Here is a 19,739-nt window from a genome sequence, read left to right on the forward strand (position 1 = left end):
ATACGTTTTAAAACGGACGACCAGGCGCAGTGGCTCATACCTGTAATCCCAACACTTTGGGAGGCCGAGGTGGGCAGATCACAAGGTCAGGAAATCAAGACCATCCTGGCTAACACAGTGAAACCCCGTCTCTACTAAAAAATACAAAAAATTAGCCGAGCGTGGTGGCGGGTGCCTGTAGTCCCAGGTAACGGGAGGCTGAGGCAGGAGAATGGCGTGAACCTGGGAGGCGGAGCTTTCAGTGGGCCGAGATGGCACCACTGCACTCCAGCCTGAGCGACAGAGGGAGACTGCGTCTCAAAACAAAACAAACAAAAACAAACAAACAACAACAACAAAAACTGACAAGCTTCCATCTCATATGGAGCTTCCTCATAGCTGTCTTACATTAGTTTCACTTTACTGTTGTAACAAATTTCTACAAATTTAATCCATTAAAGCAAAAAAATAATTATATATGTATTATCTTACAGTTCTGAAGGTCAGAAGTCTGAAATGAATCTTAAAGGAGTCATGGTCAATGTCTGTGTTCTTTATGGAGTCTCCAGGGGTGACTCTCTTCCTTGCTTTTTCTGTTTCCTAGAGCCAGCCTGCATTCCTTGGCTCCTGGCCCCATCACTCTGACTTTAGTACCCTTTGTAACATGTCTTTCCTGATTCTGATCCAGGGCAATCCCCTCATCTCAAAATCGTTAATTAAATCATCTGTAAATCTCCTTTTAGTATGTAAACTAATAAATAAATAGGTTCCAGGGATAGGATGTGGATACCTTGGAGGGGCCATTGTTCGACTTACCATAACTTTGGATGGGAACTGGAATGCTTAGCATGTTTTCACAGAATTTGTATGTAAACAGAACATACACATTTATGAGTAATGACCTGCTGTATCCCTCAGTCAGCTTGACTCTATAGTTTCAAAATACATTAATATTTATAAGAACATTTAGGGATAATTTTGTTCAACTCCATCATTTTGCAAGTTATAAAGCTGAATTCCATTGGATTATATACATGCTCTAGCCTATTTGTAGCAGAAACATATCTAGAATATAATCTGTCTGACTGACTCCTGGCCTAGCGTTCTTTCAATTACACTACTTGGCCTGTGAATCTGGCAGAAAATTGTAGTCTTGATGACTTTTCATACAGCCCAAGAAAAGCAGTGGAAAAGCATCCACACTCCTTTTTTTCTCATGCTAACTGCTTCAGGATGAGAGACTCTTGCAAAAGAATATTCATGATGATAGTACCAAAATGAAAATCAATCACTTATAACTACTTTCTGACTGTAAGCCAACTTAAATTAGATATCTTTTTTTTAATTCTTTTTCCTACTGTGGACTTGTTATTTATTTTCAGTCTTTAACAACATATATGCTTAATTTTATTTTCCATTTGGGCTAAATCTGAGTGCTTTGGTGCTCAGAATCCATGGATATATGTTTTCTCTTCATCTGTGCTTATTCCTGAAGGATTAATATATTAATATGTGCTAAAGCTGCAGAAACTAGTAATACTATATTTTTTAAAGCTAGCATATTGAGTAAATACACCATTATATAGTTTTTCTTTTTTAAAGGAGCTTCTTTATCAATTTACATTTATAGTCAATCAAAATAATTTTCTATGTTTATGATAGATGGCCTAGGGATACCAATTATATTTCTGATATAAAAAGTAATAGAACTTGAGTCCCAGTTCAACAACCCACACAGTAAACTAGTTCTTTAACCTCATGAAGTTGTTGTCAGCATTAATTCACAACTGTTTGAAAAACTGGTTTGTAAGCTGAAAAAACGTCAAAGAGTAGTAAATATTATGACTACTGCCACATTTCTTGCCTTTTCTTTCAGGGTTGCTATTTCTTCTGCTAATGAATAAAACCTCAATTTATCTCCCAGTATAAATAGCATCTACAGGGATAATGTTAGTGTACGATGTTTTCAAAGCACCAGAAAAAATAATCAAGTCACACAAATGAAAGAATCTGATTGAAGAACTGGAGTTATCCATCCTGATATGATGTTTTGAAGGTCATTGAAAGCAATGATGGATCAGACATACTCTCAGCCTGTTTTTTGCCTGCAGGATAGAAGCAATTTTTGCATGTCATTACCTTTAGCTACAGCCTACTGTCATTGGCCCTTCCTCTCAGAGTGACCTTTAGCTTGTTTCACCCGGGGGAAACTGCTAAACTTGTATTTAGCAGATTCTGTATTCCACTCCTGGAGATTTGAATGAAGTGGGTTCTGGGTAGGGAATAGGAATCTATAATATTGATCTGTGCCCAGATGAATCTGATTCAGCCAGTAGATTATACCAGGAAGCAGGATCCTAGTACTGCCATGTTAGAGTATAGTCTTTGTATATTCATAAAAGTAGAACTAAAATGTATTTACAACTCAATTTATGGATGTAGGTCAGTTATAATACCTAGTTATATTCATGCAATTCCTATACCAGTTTGTGAAACCTGCTTAAGTACTCTGTCTCCCTAAGGACCTGGATCATGTAACATCAGATTGCAAATGTTTTTTCTCCAATTTTACCACTTTTTATTTGATTTAGAACCATGATATGTAAAGTTGGTATTCACTAAATGTTTTCTTCGTGTTACATTTTACAAAATTTCAATCGTCAGAAATCATTAACTTCTCAAGAAAATTTTTCAACATATAGTCTATGTTTTGCTACAGTTTCTTCAGCTAAGCTACGGACTACATGTTCCATATTCCTTCATATGCATGTGGAATTTGCTTTCATCAGTATTACTACATATATATTAGTCAGACATTATTGTCAGTCCCATCTTACAGAGGGAGATTTGACTTAAAATTATTATCTTAATAAAGACCACACGAAGTTAAGCATCCTGTATTCAGGAACAGGTGTTAAAGGTGGTAGGCCTGTGTTTCTTTTTCTTTCTCTTCCTTTTAACGTTTTCCTTTTCTTTCAGCCCAGGAAATTTGTATGCAAATGCATGTACCCACTTTCTCCCATTTATGCAGGGAAACAATTATAAGTGGGATATTATTTGTTGAATTAGGGAAGGATAAACTCTTTAGTCTTCTAATTTCTCTTAAATATCCTTCCAATGACAGACACAACATCTACATCTTTTCTTCAACTTTACCTCTCAGTGGTATGAAAAACAATTTTTACAAATACACTGGCTTTACAGTCTTCAAAGATACAAAACTATACAAGAAGGAACTTTACTGTATTTAGTAAGTTGCGGCTTTTCTTACATAATAATATTCTTGGGCCAGAAGAATTCTTTAAGGGAGTACCTAATTATGTCACCAGCAAGAATTTAGGAATGATGAATATTTAACATTTGAAGAAATAGTCAAGCACGTTGCTGAAGTTTGAATGTGTCCCTCAAAGTTCAGGTGTTGGAAACTTTATTCTCAATGTGTCAGTGTTGAGAGGTGGGGCCTTTAAGAAGTGGTCAGGTCATAAGGGCTCTGCTTTCATGAATGCGTTAATGTCATTATTGAGGGAGTGGGTTTACTATCACAAGAGTGAATTTTTCATAAAAGTGAGTTTGGCCTCTTTTGCTATCTTGCTCGTGTGGCCTCTTACCTTCTTGCCTTCTGCCATGCGATCATGCACCAAGGAAATCCTCCCAAGAAGCGGCCCCTCAATATTGGACTTCCCAACCTCCAGAACTGTTAGGTAAATACATTTCTATTCATTATAAATGAACCAGCGTGTGTCATTGCAGCACAAAACAGACTAACATAGCCATAACACATAAAAGGATGAAAAAAATAAAAATATGTAATTTGAAATAGGTAGGTGGGGCCACAGTTGGAAATCAATTGAGGATTATCAAGCAAATTATAAATTAAGCTGATTCTCTACCTCCTCAAAAAAGAAAAACAAACAAAAAACCTGGAATCTATATTTACTTCAATAAGAAACAGTCTGAACATTTAGGTGATACAGCTACTTAAATCATCACAAAAAATAAGTGCCTATGAAATCCATATATTTAGTAATATAAACAGCAGAGTTCCTTATCTGAATTAAATTACTATCTGGTATATATTATGACCTTTCCTATCACATTTTATTATGTGATTGTCCTTAGTGAAATTTCTCTAATGTGCATATATACCTTTAAATCTGCAGAGAGGAAAAATGCCTACAGGAAAAGGTCACACCACTGCATGCTATGCAGCTCCAATTTCAAGGGAATATGAAATTCAGGGACTGAGTAGCTCTGGATAGCTTCCATGAAACTGTCAGGAGAAAGCAGCGGCCTTTAATGATCACAGGCCTCTATGTTCAATTGAGTGTGACTAGATGAAGCAAGAATTCAAACTGAGTCTCCTCGGTGAATTGTCTGCTGATTGAGATGTAGCTCACTGAGAGGGAAATGGTCCCAAGGGATTGTGAGTCTATTGAGAAAGCAGGAGCAAAACCTGCTTTCAGGCTTGGTTTGGGTGCGCTAGGAATTCTAATGTGGTAAATAAGTAAAGAGTGGGCTGAAGTTTTTAAGGTATTTTCTTTTATGTCTACTGGATATTCTAAATATGTCTTAGGGAATATTTTTTATTTCCTGAAATTTCAACAGAAAATATTTTTTGCACTAAATCATGGTACCTTTAGAAACATCTTAACCTCTGATTGTAGCCAGATTTCCAATAGTACATACTGCCTACGTAAAAACTGATTGATCTACATTGAAATAGAAACAGAACAAAAGGGACAATAATAGCCAACCCATTTTTGTGCATTTATATATAATCAAACCACATTTTACTGTGTGACCAAGATCCTGATTATAAAATGATACCAAGAATGAACATACAGAAAGGTCATTTTACCCAATCTATTTATTTCACAGATGAGCAAGCTGAGAGCCTATAGTAGATTGTGAGTAACTGGCACATTAAACATCAGAATCGCTGTGTCCTTCTCATGAGTCTAACATTTTTATCATTATGCTACAATGAAAGTAATGGAAGTTCTACAAATACACACAGTCAGTACACTTATATATTATTTGTTCAAAAAAGGTAGTCTAGACCAGCACCATTAACATAACCTAGGAACTTGTCAGAAATACAAATTCTCAGGCTCCATTCCAGACTGAGAAATACTCAGGTTGGAGTCCAGAAATCTATGCTTAAAAACTTCTCCAACTCCGGGTGATTCTGATGCATACTAAAGAACCATTTTGATGAAAAGTGATTTGAGGGCCAATGATGTATGTAACAAAACTTGGAACATCTTAGACCTTTGCTCTTTCCACATATATTTTAGAATCAGCTTGACAAATTCTATAAAAGGAAATTATTGCTGAGAGATGTTAAACTGGTATTGCATTCAATCTAGTGGTCAGCTAGAAAACTGAGACAGTTTAATATTTGGTCTTCCTATCTAAGAACATGAGTTAGGTTCCCATTAATTCAAATGTTATATAATATTTTTAAATAAAGTTACTTAGTTTTCCTTCATAATATCCTTGCTCATATTCTGTCATATTTGTCTCTGTATATTTTTGTTTATATTTAACATTATATTTTCTATTAGTTCATACTGGTTTACTGGAATGCAATACTTTTTTTTTTTTGTTTGTTTGTTTGTTTGTTTTTTTGAGACGGAGTCTCGCTCTGTCGCCCAGGCTGGAGTACAGTGGCCGGATCTCAGCTCATTACAAGCTCCGCTTCCCAGGTTCACGCCATTCTCCTGCCTCAGCCTCCCAAGTAGCTGGGACTACAGGCGCCCGCCACCTCGCCCGGCTAGTTTTTTTGTATTTTTTTAGTAGAGACGGGGTTTCACCGTGTTAGCCAGGATGGTCTCGATCTCCTGACCTCGTGATCTGCCCGTCTCGGCCTCCCAAAGTGCTGGGATTACAGGCTTGAGCCACCGTGCCCGGCCTTGGAATGCAATATTTTTAAATACTGATATTAAAATCAAAACCCTTTCTTAAATCTCTAATTAATTCAAATAATTTTTGTGGTATTTTGGCTAATGACTCCAGTGGTGTATTGGTTACATTAATGTCTTATATCTGATTTTTAAAAATAATTCTAATATTGAACAATTACAGCATTGTTAGTTATACATTTGAGAGGAAATACATTTTAAAGTGCTCCTATTATAATCTAATTTTTTGATACTTTTTAACATAAATCATTCTATAGTCTGCTTAGGCTGCCATAGCAGAATTCCTCAGGTTGGGTGGTTTAATTAATACAAATTTATTTTCTCACAGTTCTGGAAGTTGGAAGTCCAAGATTAAGGTTCCACCAGGGTTGGCATCTGTGAAGCCCCTATCCTTGGCTTGCTAAAAACAGCCATCATCTTATTTTGTCTTCAAGTGACTTTTCTCTTTGTATGGTGCATGAAGAGAAACAGAGAGAGACAGAGAGAGAGACAGAGATGGAAAAGGACTCTCTGGTATTTCTTCCTCTTCTTATAAGGACACTAATTTTATTAGATTTGGGCTCCATTCTTAAACCTCATTTAACTTTAATCATCCCTCTAAAGACCTTGTCTCCAAATAGTCTATTGGGGATTAGGACATCAACATAAAGAGTTTAAGTGGACCCAAATCAGGCCACAGTATTCTGTCTTCTGGTTTCCCCAAAAATTCGTGTCCATCTTACATGCAAAATACATTCACCCCATCTCAGTATCTTCAAGATTCTTCATGCTTTTTAGCATCAATTCCAAGTCCAAAGTCTCAATTAAATAGAGTCCTAGTCAGATATGGGACACCAGGTATGATTCATTCTGAGGCCAAATTCCAATGTCCCAGTTTCAAGGCCATAAGCCAAAAGAATTTTCTCTTAATCTTGGGGAGGGTAGCCTTTTAGGCTAGTCAAACCTTCAACTGATTAGATGAAATCCACCAAAATTATGAAGGACTGTGGCTTTATTCAGTCTACTAACTTAAATATTAATCTCATCCAGAAACACTCAGAATAATATTTGGCAAATGCCTGTACACCTCACTCCATGGCCTAGTCAAACTTACAAGTAAAATTAACCATCACAATTATTATTATTATTATTATTATTATTATTATTTTGAGACAGTGTCTCAATCTGTTGCTTAGGCTGGAGTGCAGTAATGCAATCTCAGCTCACTGCAACCTACGCCTCCTAGGTTCAAATGATTCTCCTTCTTCAGTCTCCTGAGTAGCTGGGATTACAGTTTCCCGCCACCATGGCTGGCTAATTTTTGTAGAGACGGGTTTCATCACATTGGCCGGGTTGATCTCAAACTCCCTACCTCAAGTAATCTACCCACCTCGGCCTCCAAAAGTGCATGGATTACAGGGGTGAACTACCATGCCTGCCTGATTGTTTAATTATATTAATTATGTTTTTAGTTATTTTTTTTTCTGGATCCATTATGAGAAACATGCTTTCATATATGCTACTATTTTGAATTATATTGACAAATTATTATATCAAGAATACACCAAAATTGCTAATACAATAACATGATTCTGTACATTATTAGATCATTTTGTTTCTTAGGGTACTTATAAGAAATATTTTTTTTTAAGTTTCTTCTTTTTCCTTCTGCTTTTTCTTTCTACTTCTCCTTCTCTTCCTCTTCTTCCTCCTCATTTTCCTTCTCTTTCCAAAAAGTTTATATAACATGGAATTAACTGTGCCTTGAAAATTTTTGTTTTTATTTGAAAAGGAATTTCAGACTTTTTATAATTTTTCAATAATATTTTAACTGCTGATTCAGTATATTTAATTGCTAATGGTCTATCCAAGTTTCCTATTATTTCCTTGGGTTAGTTTTTATTATATTTTCTCTAAAATGTTCCCATTTTTCAACATCTTAAATGTGATCTGCCTATAGCAAGAGTGGCAAAGGAACTTAACCTAAATGATGTAACCCAGCTTTTATCAGAATTCTGTATTGGAGTATTGGGGATGTACATATCTACTAACGAATTGGTGCTTGGTCTAAACTATTTTTTGCATGCATATAACTATCTAGAGATTCTTGAAAGAAAGTGGTATGATTGACATGATTGAATTCAGGGTATTCAAGTCTTTGACCATCAAAAAAACAAAGGTACATAATATCTCTTTCTATGTGTTAACAATTTTTAGGAGAGGACAAGTCAAACAACGTGCCAGTTCAACCATTGTCTTCTGCCTGAGAAAGTGGTAAAAATGTTTCAAAAATTTGACAATAAAGCTATTGTCAGAGAAAGAGTGAGGGAAATGGCTAATTTATGAAGAGAAGTGGTTTAATTGGCTCATGATTCTGCAGGCTGTACAGAAAGCATGATGCTGGCATCTGCTGGGCTTCTAGGAGAAGCTGTGCTTAGGAAACTTAAAGTCATGGGGGCAAAGGGCGAACCAGCACTTCACATCGTCGGAGCATGAAGAAAAGAAAGAGGGGGCAAGTGCCACAAACTTTTAAACAATCAGATCTTGTGATAACTCACTCACTGTGGTGGGGACAGGACCAAGGGGGATGGTGTTAAACCATTTAGAAGTTCACCTCCTGATCCAATCACATTCTACCAGACCTCACCTCCAACACTGGGAATCACAGTTTGACATGAGATTTTGTGGGGACACAGATCCAAACCATATCAGATGACTAAATTTGTTTTTGAAATCATGACTATCTGTAACATGCAGAATAAAATTGGAGGACACATTAAATTGTCTCAGGTATTTCTTTATAGCAGGTGAGAACTGACTAACACATCATCTCACCACATTCCCCTCACTCTTTCATTGAGCACTTAAAATATTTCAAAAGCTTTTTTGTATAATAACTTTACTGATAAAATTGACATATTATATATATAAATGTCCCAAGTTTACCACAACAAAGTCCCCAAAATGGGTGGCTTAAAACAGTAGAAATTTAGAGATTCTCCAGGCTAGAAGTCAAAACTCAAGGTGAAAGCAGGACCATGCTCCTTCTGAAATTAGTAAGGGAGTCCTTTCTTAATGCTTCCTAGCTTCTGCTGGTTTGCTGACAATCACCGGGGCTCCTTGGCTTTCAGATGCATGACTCCAGTTTCTGCCTCCGTCTATCTTCACATGGTGATCTCCCTTTATGCCCCTGTGTCTTCACATAGTCATATTCTTATAAGGGCTCCAGTTATATTTGATTAATGGCCCTGCCTACTACAGTATGACCTCGTTTTAACTTAACTAATTACATCTGCAATGATGCTATTTTCAAATAAGGTCACATTCTTAAGGTACTGGGTTTAGGACTTCAACGTATTTTTTTAGAGGGCCGCATCATTTCAACCCATAACACCATATAATTAGCCCATTTAAAGTATATGATTAAATGGCTTCAGTATATTCACAGAGTTCTAGGAACAAAAATTACAATCATCTAAAAAAACTTTTCACTATCTCTCCAAGAAACCCCAAACCCATTAATAGCCACTCTCAATTTCCCCTTCCACCCTTCCCACTCTAGGCAACTATTAATATACTTTTCATCACCATGGATTTGCTTATTCTGGACATTTAACCTAAACGGAATTAGGCACTGTGGTTTTTCTGACTGGCTTATTTTGTTTGGCATAAACTTTTTAAAGCACATTAATATTGAAACACATACCAACACTTTATTTTTATTGACAGATAATATTTTATTATATAAATATACCAAATTTTGTTTACCCATCCAGCAGTTGAGAGACATTTGAGTTTTCCCACTTCGGGGCCATTGTGAATACTGCTGCTATAAACATGTCTACAAATATTTGTTTGAATATCTGTTTTCAGTTCTGTTGGATATATACCTATGAGTAGAACTGGTGGGTTATATGGTAACTCTGTTAAATTTGGAGGAACTACCAAACTGTTTTTAAACTAGTTGTAGCAGTGTACATTCTTGACAGCAGTGTATGAAGGCTACAATTTCTCTACATCCTCATCAACATTTTTAATCTTTGTTTTTTTTTAATATTATAGTTATCCTACCAGGTATGAAGTAGAATCTCTTTTTTAAAATTTTACTTCTGTAATGGCTAGTGATGCTGAACTATTTGCATGTTTTTCTTGGAGAAATGTCTTTTCAGATCATTTGCTCACTTAAAAAAATTGGTTACTTCTCTTTTTAATAATGAATTGTAATAATCCTTAATACAAATCCTTAATACAAATACATTTAATTTGTCTACTTTTTGCTTTTTTACTTATGCTCTTCATGTCATATGTATGTTATGATTACCTGACCCAACGTCACAAAGATTTATGCTATATTTTCCTGCAAGTGTTTTAGAATTTCACTCTTACATTCAAATCTTGATTAATTTTACATCAACTTTGTATATGGTGTGAGATAAGAGTCCAACTTCTTATATATTTATTTATGTTTGTGTTTGGATATCTAGTTATTGCAGGACCATTTGTTGAAAAGGTCTTTCTTTCCCAGTGAATGATCTTGGCACTGTTGTCAAGTATCAGTTGAAATAAAAAGAAAGTATGGGTTTATTTATGGACTCTCAATCATATTCCATTTGGATTGACTGTGTGCCAGTACTACATCATCATGATTACAAAAGCTTTGCAACAAGTTGCAAAATCTGAAAAGCTGACACCTCTGACAGTTTTTTTTTTTTTTTTTTTTTTTAAGATGGAGTCTCGCTCTGTGGTCAGGTTGGAGTTCAGTGGTGGCGATCTTGGCTCACTGCAACCTCCACCTCCTGGGTTCAAGAGATTCTTTGCCTCAACCTCCTGAGTATCTGGGACTACAGACGCGCACCACCATGCTTGGCAAATGTTTACATTTTTGGTAGAGATGGGGTTTCGTCATGTTGGCCAGGATGGTCTCGATATCTTGACCTGTGGTCCATCTGCCTCGACCTCCCAAAGTGATGGGATTATAGGTGTGAGCCACCACACTGGGCCTGAATTTTTTTTTTTTTTTAAATTGGTTTGGCTATTCTGGGTGTCTTGAACTTTAGTATTAATTTTAATATTAGCTTGTCAATTTTTCCAAAGGGGCCAGCTGAATATTTGTTGGTACTTGTATTGAATCTGTAGTTCAATTTTAGGAGTATCATAATCTTAGCACATTAAGTTTCTTATCCATAAACATGGGTTGCATTTTCATTGATTAGATCTTCTCTAACTTCTTTAAATAATATTCTGTAATTTTTAAGATATAAAATTTGAAATTTGTGTTAAATTTATTCCTAGAGATTTTATTTTTTAATGCCATTGAAATTGCTTTTTAAATTTTATTTTCAATTTGCTCATTGACATTTTTTAGAAACACAATTTTTTTTTATATTGGTCTTGTATTCTATAACCCAAGTGACCTGATTTATAATTATGATAGATGTTTTAATTGATTCCTAAAGATTTTCTATATACAAGATCATGTCATCTGCAAACAGAGATAAATTTCTCTCTTCCTTTTCAATTTGGGTGTCATTTTTTTTTTTTTTATTATTATACTTTAAGTTCTAGGGTACATGTGCATAACGTGCAGGTTTGTTACATATGTATACTTGTGCCATGTTGCTGTGCTGCACCCATCAACTCGTCAGCACCCATCAACTCGTCATTTACATCAAGTATAACTCCCAATGCAATCCCTCCTCCCTCCCCCCTCCCCATGATAGGCCCCAGTGTGTGATGTTCCCCTTCCCGAGTCCAAGTGATCTCATTGTTCAGTTCCCACCTATGAGTGAGAACATGCGGTGTTTGGTTTTCTGTTCTTGTGATAGTTTGCTAAGAATGATGGTTTCCAGCTGCATCCATGTCCCTACAAAGGACACAAACTCATCCTTTTTTTATGGCTGCATAGTATTCCATGGTGTATATGTGCCACATTTTCTTAATCCAGTCTGTCACTGATGGACATTTGGGTTGATTCCAAGTCTTTGCTATTGTGAATAGTGCCGCAATAAACATACGTGTGCATGTGTCTTTATAGCAGCATGATTTATAATCCTTTGGGTATATACCCAGTAATGGGATGGCTGGGTCATATGGTACATCTAGTTCTAGATCCTTGAGGAATCGCCATATTGTTTTCCATAATGGTTGAACTAGTTTACAATCCCACCAACAGTGTAAAAGTGTTCCTATTTCTCCACATCCTCTCCAGCACCTGTTTTTTCCTGACTTTTGAATGATGGCCATTCTAACTGGTGTGACATGGTATCTCATTGTGGTTTTGATTTGCATTTCTCTGATGGCCAGTGATGATGAGCATTTTTTCATGTGTCTATTGGCTGTATGAATGTCTTCTTTTGAGAAATGTCTTTTCATATCCTTTGCCCACTTTTTGATGGAGCTGTTTGTTTTTTTCTTGTAAAATTGTTTGAGTTCTTTGTAGGTTCTGGATATTAGCCCTTTGTCAGATGAGTAGATTGCAAAAATTTTCTCCCATTCTGTAGGTTGCCTGTTCACTCTGATGGTAGTTTCTTTTGCTGTGCAGAAGCTCTTTAGTTTCATGAGATCCCATTTGTCAATTTTGGCTTTTGCTGCCGTTGCTTTTGGTGTTTTAGACATGAAGTCTTTGCCCATGCCTATGTCCTGAATGGTACTACCTAGGTTTTCCTCTAGGATTTTTATGGTATTAGGTCTAACATTTAAGTCTCTAATCCATTTTGAATTAATTTTCGTATAAGGAGTAAGGAAAGGATCCAGTTTCAGCTTTCTACTTATGGCTAGCCAATTTTCTCAGCACCATTTGTTAAATAGGGAATCCTTTCCCCATTTCTTGTTTCTCTCAGGTTTGTCAAAGATCAGATGGCTGTGGATGTGTGGTATTATTTCTGAGGACTCTGTTCTGTTCCATTGGTCTATATCTCTGTTTTGGTACCAGTACCATGCTGTTTTGGTTACTGTAGCCTTGTAGTATAGTTTGAAGTCAGGCAGCGTTATGCCTCCAGCTTTGTTCTTTTGACTTAGGATTGTCTTGGAGATGCGGGCTCTTTTTTGGTTCCGTATGAACTTTAAAGCAGTTTTTTCCAATTCTGTGAAGAAAGTCATTGGTAGCTTGATGGGGATGGCGTTTTGTTTCTGCCTAATAGCCTGGGCTAGAATCTACAGTACGAAGTTGAAAAAAGGTGGAGAGAGTGGATATCTTTGTATCATTCTTGATCTTAGGCAAATAAAATTTTATCTTTCACCACTAAGGATGATGTTAGCTGTGTAATTTTTATAGATTCCCATTTTCAGGTTCAGGCAGTTCCTTTCTGTTTCTAGTTTGTTGAAAACTAGAAATCAAGTAGGATTCCAATGCGTTTTCTGTGACTGTTGATATGATAATATGGTTTCTATCTTTTATTTTCTTAATGTGGTGTATTAAATAGGTTTACTCCTGTATGTTGAACTGATCTTGTATTTTCAGGATAAATCCCACTTGGTCAATGTATAGTCCTTTTTTATATGCTGCTGGATTCAGGTTTTCAGTATTTTGTTGAGGATGCTTGTATTTATCTACATAAGATGTGGTATCATCAGGTATGCTGGCCTCACAGAGTGAGTTGAAGGTATTCTCTTTTTTTTCCTATTTTTTGGAAGAATTTATGATAATTGATGTTTTTTTTTTCTACTGGGATAATTCAACAGTGAAGATATTTCATGCTAGTCACTTCCTTGTCAGTATTTGATTACTAATTCAATTTCTTTGTTTGCTATAGGTGTATACATAGATTTTCTATTTCTTAAGTAGTTTCAGTAGTTTGTTTCTTCCTGGGAATTTATCTTTGTTATTTAAGTTATATATTTTGTTGGCATACAATCATTGATAGTATTACCATATGATGTAATTTATTTCTACAAGGTTGATGGTAATAATGTTTTCCCTTTCGTCCTTGATTTCTAAATTTTTTGTTGTTGTTGTTCTCGTTCTTTTTTGGTCAGTTTATAAAGACATTTTATCACCTGGCTGGTTACTTCAGTCTCACCTCCTAACAGTTTTCCCTGGTAGATTAACTTCATTAGCCTCATTTTACTTTAGATCTTTGAGTAATATTCTCATCCTGATATAGGGATTTGCATACTTTTTTTCTCAGTGACCTAAAAGTTCTACTTTTTCTTTCTCTTTCTTCGTCTACTTAATTTCTTACATAGCTTTTATATCTCCACTTATATGTCACTTAATGGAAATTTATTTATGTTCAATGTTTCTTTTTCTTTTTAATAACACTTATTTCAATTTTTATTCATAAATAATTGTGTGATTATTTGATAAATGTTTTTCCCTCTTCCAGTGTGATAGCTTAGTGAACATCAGCAGATCATAGTTTTTGTTGGTAAATACTCACTATAGGGAGAGCATGACCACATCATAGATCCCAAATTTAAAGAGATTGAATATCCCTGATCCAAATTCATATTTTGAAATATTTGCATATAAATAATGGAATATCTTGGGAATGGCACCTAATTCTAAATACAAAATTCATTTTTGTTTTATATTTACCTTATCAAATAGCCTGAAGTTACTTTTAGGCAATATTTTAAGTAATTTTGTGTGCAAAACAAAGTTTGTGTACACTGAACCATCAGAAAGCAAATGAGTCACTACCTCAGCCACTCATGTGGACAATCTGTGGTTGTTTGACATTATCATCATTCCTTACTCTGAATTTATATGCTACCAATAACTATTTTCTTCTACATATCCACACACAAGTACTGAACAGTAAAAAAACGAATAACATACCATTAATGCAGTGTAAAAGCAATGTGTTAAGAGTAGCTAAGCAGCACAGTGGCGTCACCAGAATACCTAGAACAGCTGCTAAACAACAACAACAACGAACAATTGCATGCTTTCAGTCTCCAACTATGATTCTGTGTTTGAATAAAAGGCTACTGTATACCTTATTTTAGTTATTTAGGTGGAAAGAAACATCAGAAGCTGTTGAGGGACTAGAAAGTGGGTCCCTTTCAGGATGAGGAAGCATTCCGTGGGATGACTTTTTAATGTTTAAATGTTTCCATCAGTCATCTGCCTCATTGACAATTTTTGTGTTAGAAGTCTCTCTTTCATTTTATAAACTGGCAAGAGTTTTTTTCTAGTATGAATGTACACTGCACCAGTGCATTCATAAGCCCATCACGTTTTCACCATGTCATCTACAGACACTCTTTCTGTAGTGTTAATAACATCATCTTCATCATCACCATCCTCAGGATTACCTTGATTCAGAACCATGTTGACTATTTTATTATCAGTCAATAAATAAAAGATTGGAGCCTCAGGATCAATGTTAAAAAATTCTTCAACATCCACTTTTTTCAGTTTACTAATGTACTCTAAAGGTATACTTTTTGCAAATGTAAGGAGGTCAGACTTTTTCCTTCTCACTTGACACACAGAGTTTTTGAAAATTACTACCTTGTTCCTCATCACTGACATAGTCACAGGCTTTGTGCCAGGCATACACAACTGTGTCCTTAGCCACCATATTCCAAGCATTGTCAACAGCATATATGGCATGCTAAACTCCTTTTGAAAACCTTCCACACCCATGCCTCTGTTCACTTACTGCTAACATGTTATTTAAAAAGGTGTTTGCATATTTACTCTTTATTGTTTTATGAGTGCCTTGGTCACATGGCTGAACTGATGAAGTCACATTTGGGGAACAGTTCATGGCATACACATTATTTTTGATGAGAATTTCAACTGGAGTATGAACAGAATGTTTTTCAAGAAATGACAAAATTCTGCAGCTGTCATTCATCCTACTTCCCTGCAGTAGGCACCAGTCACTGGTACAAAACGTTTGTGAAGTCAATCAGAAAAGATGTCCCTAACAATCCGTGTTTTTTGTTGTTGTTGTTAGCATAAAAATGCACTGATAAGGAATCTACTGTTTGAAAACATAAGCTTTTGCCCAAGATAGCAAGTTTACACTTATGCATGCCTGCTGTATTAGTATATCCCAGCCCAGTTATTCTGTCCTTGTCATCTTTAATTCCTATAGGGGCTGTCTCGTGAGCTGTAGTCAGTGTCTTTCTGGGGCAATAACACCCAAAACAATGATGTTTCATCAGCATTATAGACTTATTCTAGCAACAGTTGTTTTTTTTTTTTTCATTTTTTTCTTTTTTTTTTTTTTTTAAATCAGTGATGACCTTGGCATACTCATCAATGAACTTCTCCATTGCTTCGTGATTAGCAGATGCTTTGCCACCACAAATCTTTAAAAATGTAATTCTATATCTTTTCTTAAATTTTAGCAGTCAGTCTGCTGAATATTCACAACTCTGTTCCATTTCAGTTCATTGTAACAGATCTTTGTTTCATGATCCTTGTACCATTAAGCAGCATCTTTTCACTGCCATGCTCACAGGTCAACTTTTCCAAAGCATGATTGAGATAGTCATTGCTAGCATTAAGTAGTATTTTTCTATTTTTCATTAACTTCTATTTGTGACTTGCAGCATTGACCTTCAACAGTGTATCCTTCTGTTCTTCAGGTCATACATGATGGTCATTCCAACAACACGCTCTTCTGTAGGACGTTTCACACTTATACTACTGTGCAGTTTCTCCAACAGACAGAGAAACTTGTCTTTCTGTGCTATAGACAAACATACATGCTTTCTCTTTTTCTTATCAATGTAACTCGTAAGATCTCTGCAGTCCTTTTTTTTTTTTTTTAAACATTTTCAACAATGTCTTTATACCATACAGCAAAGAATAAATAAAACTCACAGTGAATAACGCACATAGGTCTTGGGTCCATATGGGGCACTGTTGGAAACTTGCTGTTGGAACATCTGGCCTGAATAGGTGTCAGTTTATACCCTTTGTAGGCATGCTTGCATGGGGGAGTCTGGGTATGTGTAAACATACTACAGTTGAAGAGGGTAGGGAGGGTATTTTTTCCCATGGGGATGCTGAATAAACTTGTGTTGCATGCCTGAATTTTGACTGCTACTCATCACACGAGGCCAGGTGTGGAATTATCCGTTTGCGGCATCATGTCAGTGTTCAAAACCTTTTGGATTTTGCTTATTGTAGCCTTATAGTTTGAAGTTGGATAATGTGATATCTCCATCTTTTTTTTCTTTTTCCTTTTTTTTTTTTTTTTTTTTGAGACACAGTCTCTGCTTACTGCAAGCTCCGCCTCCCAGGTTCACACGCCATTCTCCTGCCTCTGCCTCCACAGTAGCTGGGACCACAGGCGCCCTCCACCAAGCCGGGCCAATTTTTCTGTATTTTTTAGTAGAGACAGGGTTTCACCGTGTTAGCCAGGATGGTTTCGATCTCCTGACCTCATGATCCACTCACCTCGGCCTCCCAAAGTGCTAGGATTACAGGCATTTGCCACCGCACCCGGCCATCTCTGTTCTTTTTACTTATGATTGCTTTGGCTATTTTGAGTTTTATTTTTGGTTCCATATAAATTTTAAAGTGTTTTTTTTGTTGTTGTTTGTTTGTTTGTTTGTTTTGAGACAGAGTCTCACCATGTGGCCCAGGCTGGAGTGCAATGGCACGATCTTGGCTCACTGCAAACTCCACCTCCCAGGTTCAAATGATTATTTTGCCTCAGCCTCCCGAGTAGCTGGGATTACAGACACCTACCACCATGCCCAGCTAATTTTTGCATTTTTAGTAGAGACGGAGGTTTCACCATGTTGGCCAGACTGGTCTCAAACTCCTGACCTCATGATCTGCCCGCCTCGGCCTCCCAAAGTGTTGATTAAAGGTATGAGCCACCACGTCTGGCCTAACATGGCCTTTTCTAACTCTGTGAAGAATGTCTTTGATAGTTTGATAGGAATGGCATTGAAGCTGTATACTTCTCTGAGCAGTATGGCCATTTTAACAATGTTGATTCTTCCTATCCATGAGAATGGAATGTTTTTCTATTTGTTTGTGTCATCTCTGATTTCTTTGAGCAGTGTTTTGTAATTTTCATTGAAGAGAGCTTTCACCTCCCTGGTTAGCTGTATTCTCGATTATTTTATTCTTTTCATGACTATTGTAAATGGAGTTGCATTCTTGATTTGGCTGTTGGCTTAGACATTACTGGCATATAGAAAACCTATTGATTTTTCTACATTGATTCTGTATCCTGAAACTTTGAAGTTCTTTATCAGATCGAGGAGTTTCGGGACTGAGACTGTGGGGTTTTCTAGGTATAGAAACATTTCGTCTGCAAACATAGATAGTTTGACTTCTTCTTTTCCTAGTTGGATACCTTCTATTTCTTTCTCTTGCCTGAATGCTCTGGCTAGGCCTTTCGGTACTATGTTAAATAGAAGTTGTGCGAGAGAGTATCCTTGTCTTGTGCTGGTTTTCAAGGGTAATGATTCCAGCTTTTGCCCATTCGTATGATGTTGGCTGTGGATTTGTTATAGATGGCTCTTATTATTTTGAAGTATATTCCTTCAATTCCTAGTTTGTTGAGGGTTTCTAACATGAAGGGATGTTTAGTTTTATTGAAAGCCTTTTCTGCATCTATTGAGATGATGATGTGGTTTTTGTCTTTACATTTGTTTATGTGATAAATCACATTTATTGATTTGCATGTGTTGAACCAACCTTGCATCTTTTGAATGTGTTCTTTTGATTTTATCTTTTTTTTATGCCTTTAATGGTTTGATCATGGCAGGAGGTGGATATAGTCGTCTGGCTTCAATTTTGTATGATTTTAGGCAGCCAAGGCTCAGCTCCACACTTCTGGGCTGCATGCTCCAATTCTGGGTACCGATTATTAGGGCCCCAGCTTTGTTCTTTAAACCTTGGAGGTTATGACCCTGAGGTATTAGGGGGGTCAAAGTATTTTCGGACCACTGTCCACAACACTCTGATGGGTGGTGCTGGCCAAGAACATCACTGGGGCAGTAGCAATGAGATCTGTGCTCATTCGTGTGTAGGAGCAGCAGTGGCAGTACTGCAGGGTGCATGTGTGTTGACTGGGGTTGGCTACCAGTGGGGATGGGGCTATGGTCTTCATGTACATGCTGATGCTGTTGGAGGTAGCAGCAGAGGATGCAGGACATTGGTTCACCTCAGCATGCTGGCTTTCTTTTGTGTGTGCTTTTGCAGCAGTAGTGGTTGTTGCTCAGGGTGGGGGTCAGTGTTGTTGATGTTTGTGTGCTTGTTAGTGATGGCAGCACAGAGAGTGGGCAAAATCGCTGGCATCTGGACATGTGTTCACACCAGTGGCACAGTGGTGGTGGAGGAGGATGGAGTACAGTCATGCCAGCAGCAGTGGTGTAGCACGGTGCATGGGCACGGGCACACACTGCCCTTGCAAGGGGAAGGAAGCAATGTCTGCCCACACAAAAGCTCACAGCAAAGCAGTGGAGGGGTGGCTGTGAGTGAGTGCATGCTGACAAAGCGGTGCTGGGGGAGGGTGCAGGTGCCTGTCAGTGGGTGCCATTCTGCTGGAGCTCTGATGGTTAGGTATGGTCTGCCAGTGAAGGAGCTATGATGTGGGTCTCTGGGACGCACCCTGGTTGGGTATCAGAGACTGCATGGCAAGTGGACATGGCCAGACTGGGGTCCTGGGAGTGGCCAGCAGACATGGGGCACCTAGATCTAACTGGTCCCATCTCACTGGCAAGACTGCCCTGTCTTGCTCCAACATCCTCCTAAGGCTAAAGTCTTCTAGAGGACCATGGTGAGCCTTGGGGGATGGGCATCTCTGGCCATGCTCCGCTGCATATGTTGCTGCACCAAAACCACTGGGCTCTGCACAGGCTGTAGTCCTGACCCTAACTGCCTCTCTAAGCAGCTCTCCTTTCCAGCTCAAGTGTCTGTGGGGGTTGTGGGGT

Source organism: Macaca nemestrina, chromosome 3 (genome assembly GCF_043159975.1).
Source record: "Macaca nemestrina isolate mMacNem1 chromosome 3, mMacNem.hap1, whole genome shotgun sequence".
Taxonomy (NCBI): Eukaryota; Metazoa; Chordata; class Mammalia; order Primates; family Cercopithecidae; genus Macaca; species Macaca nemestrina.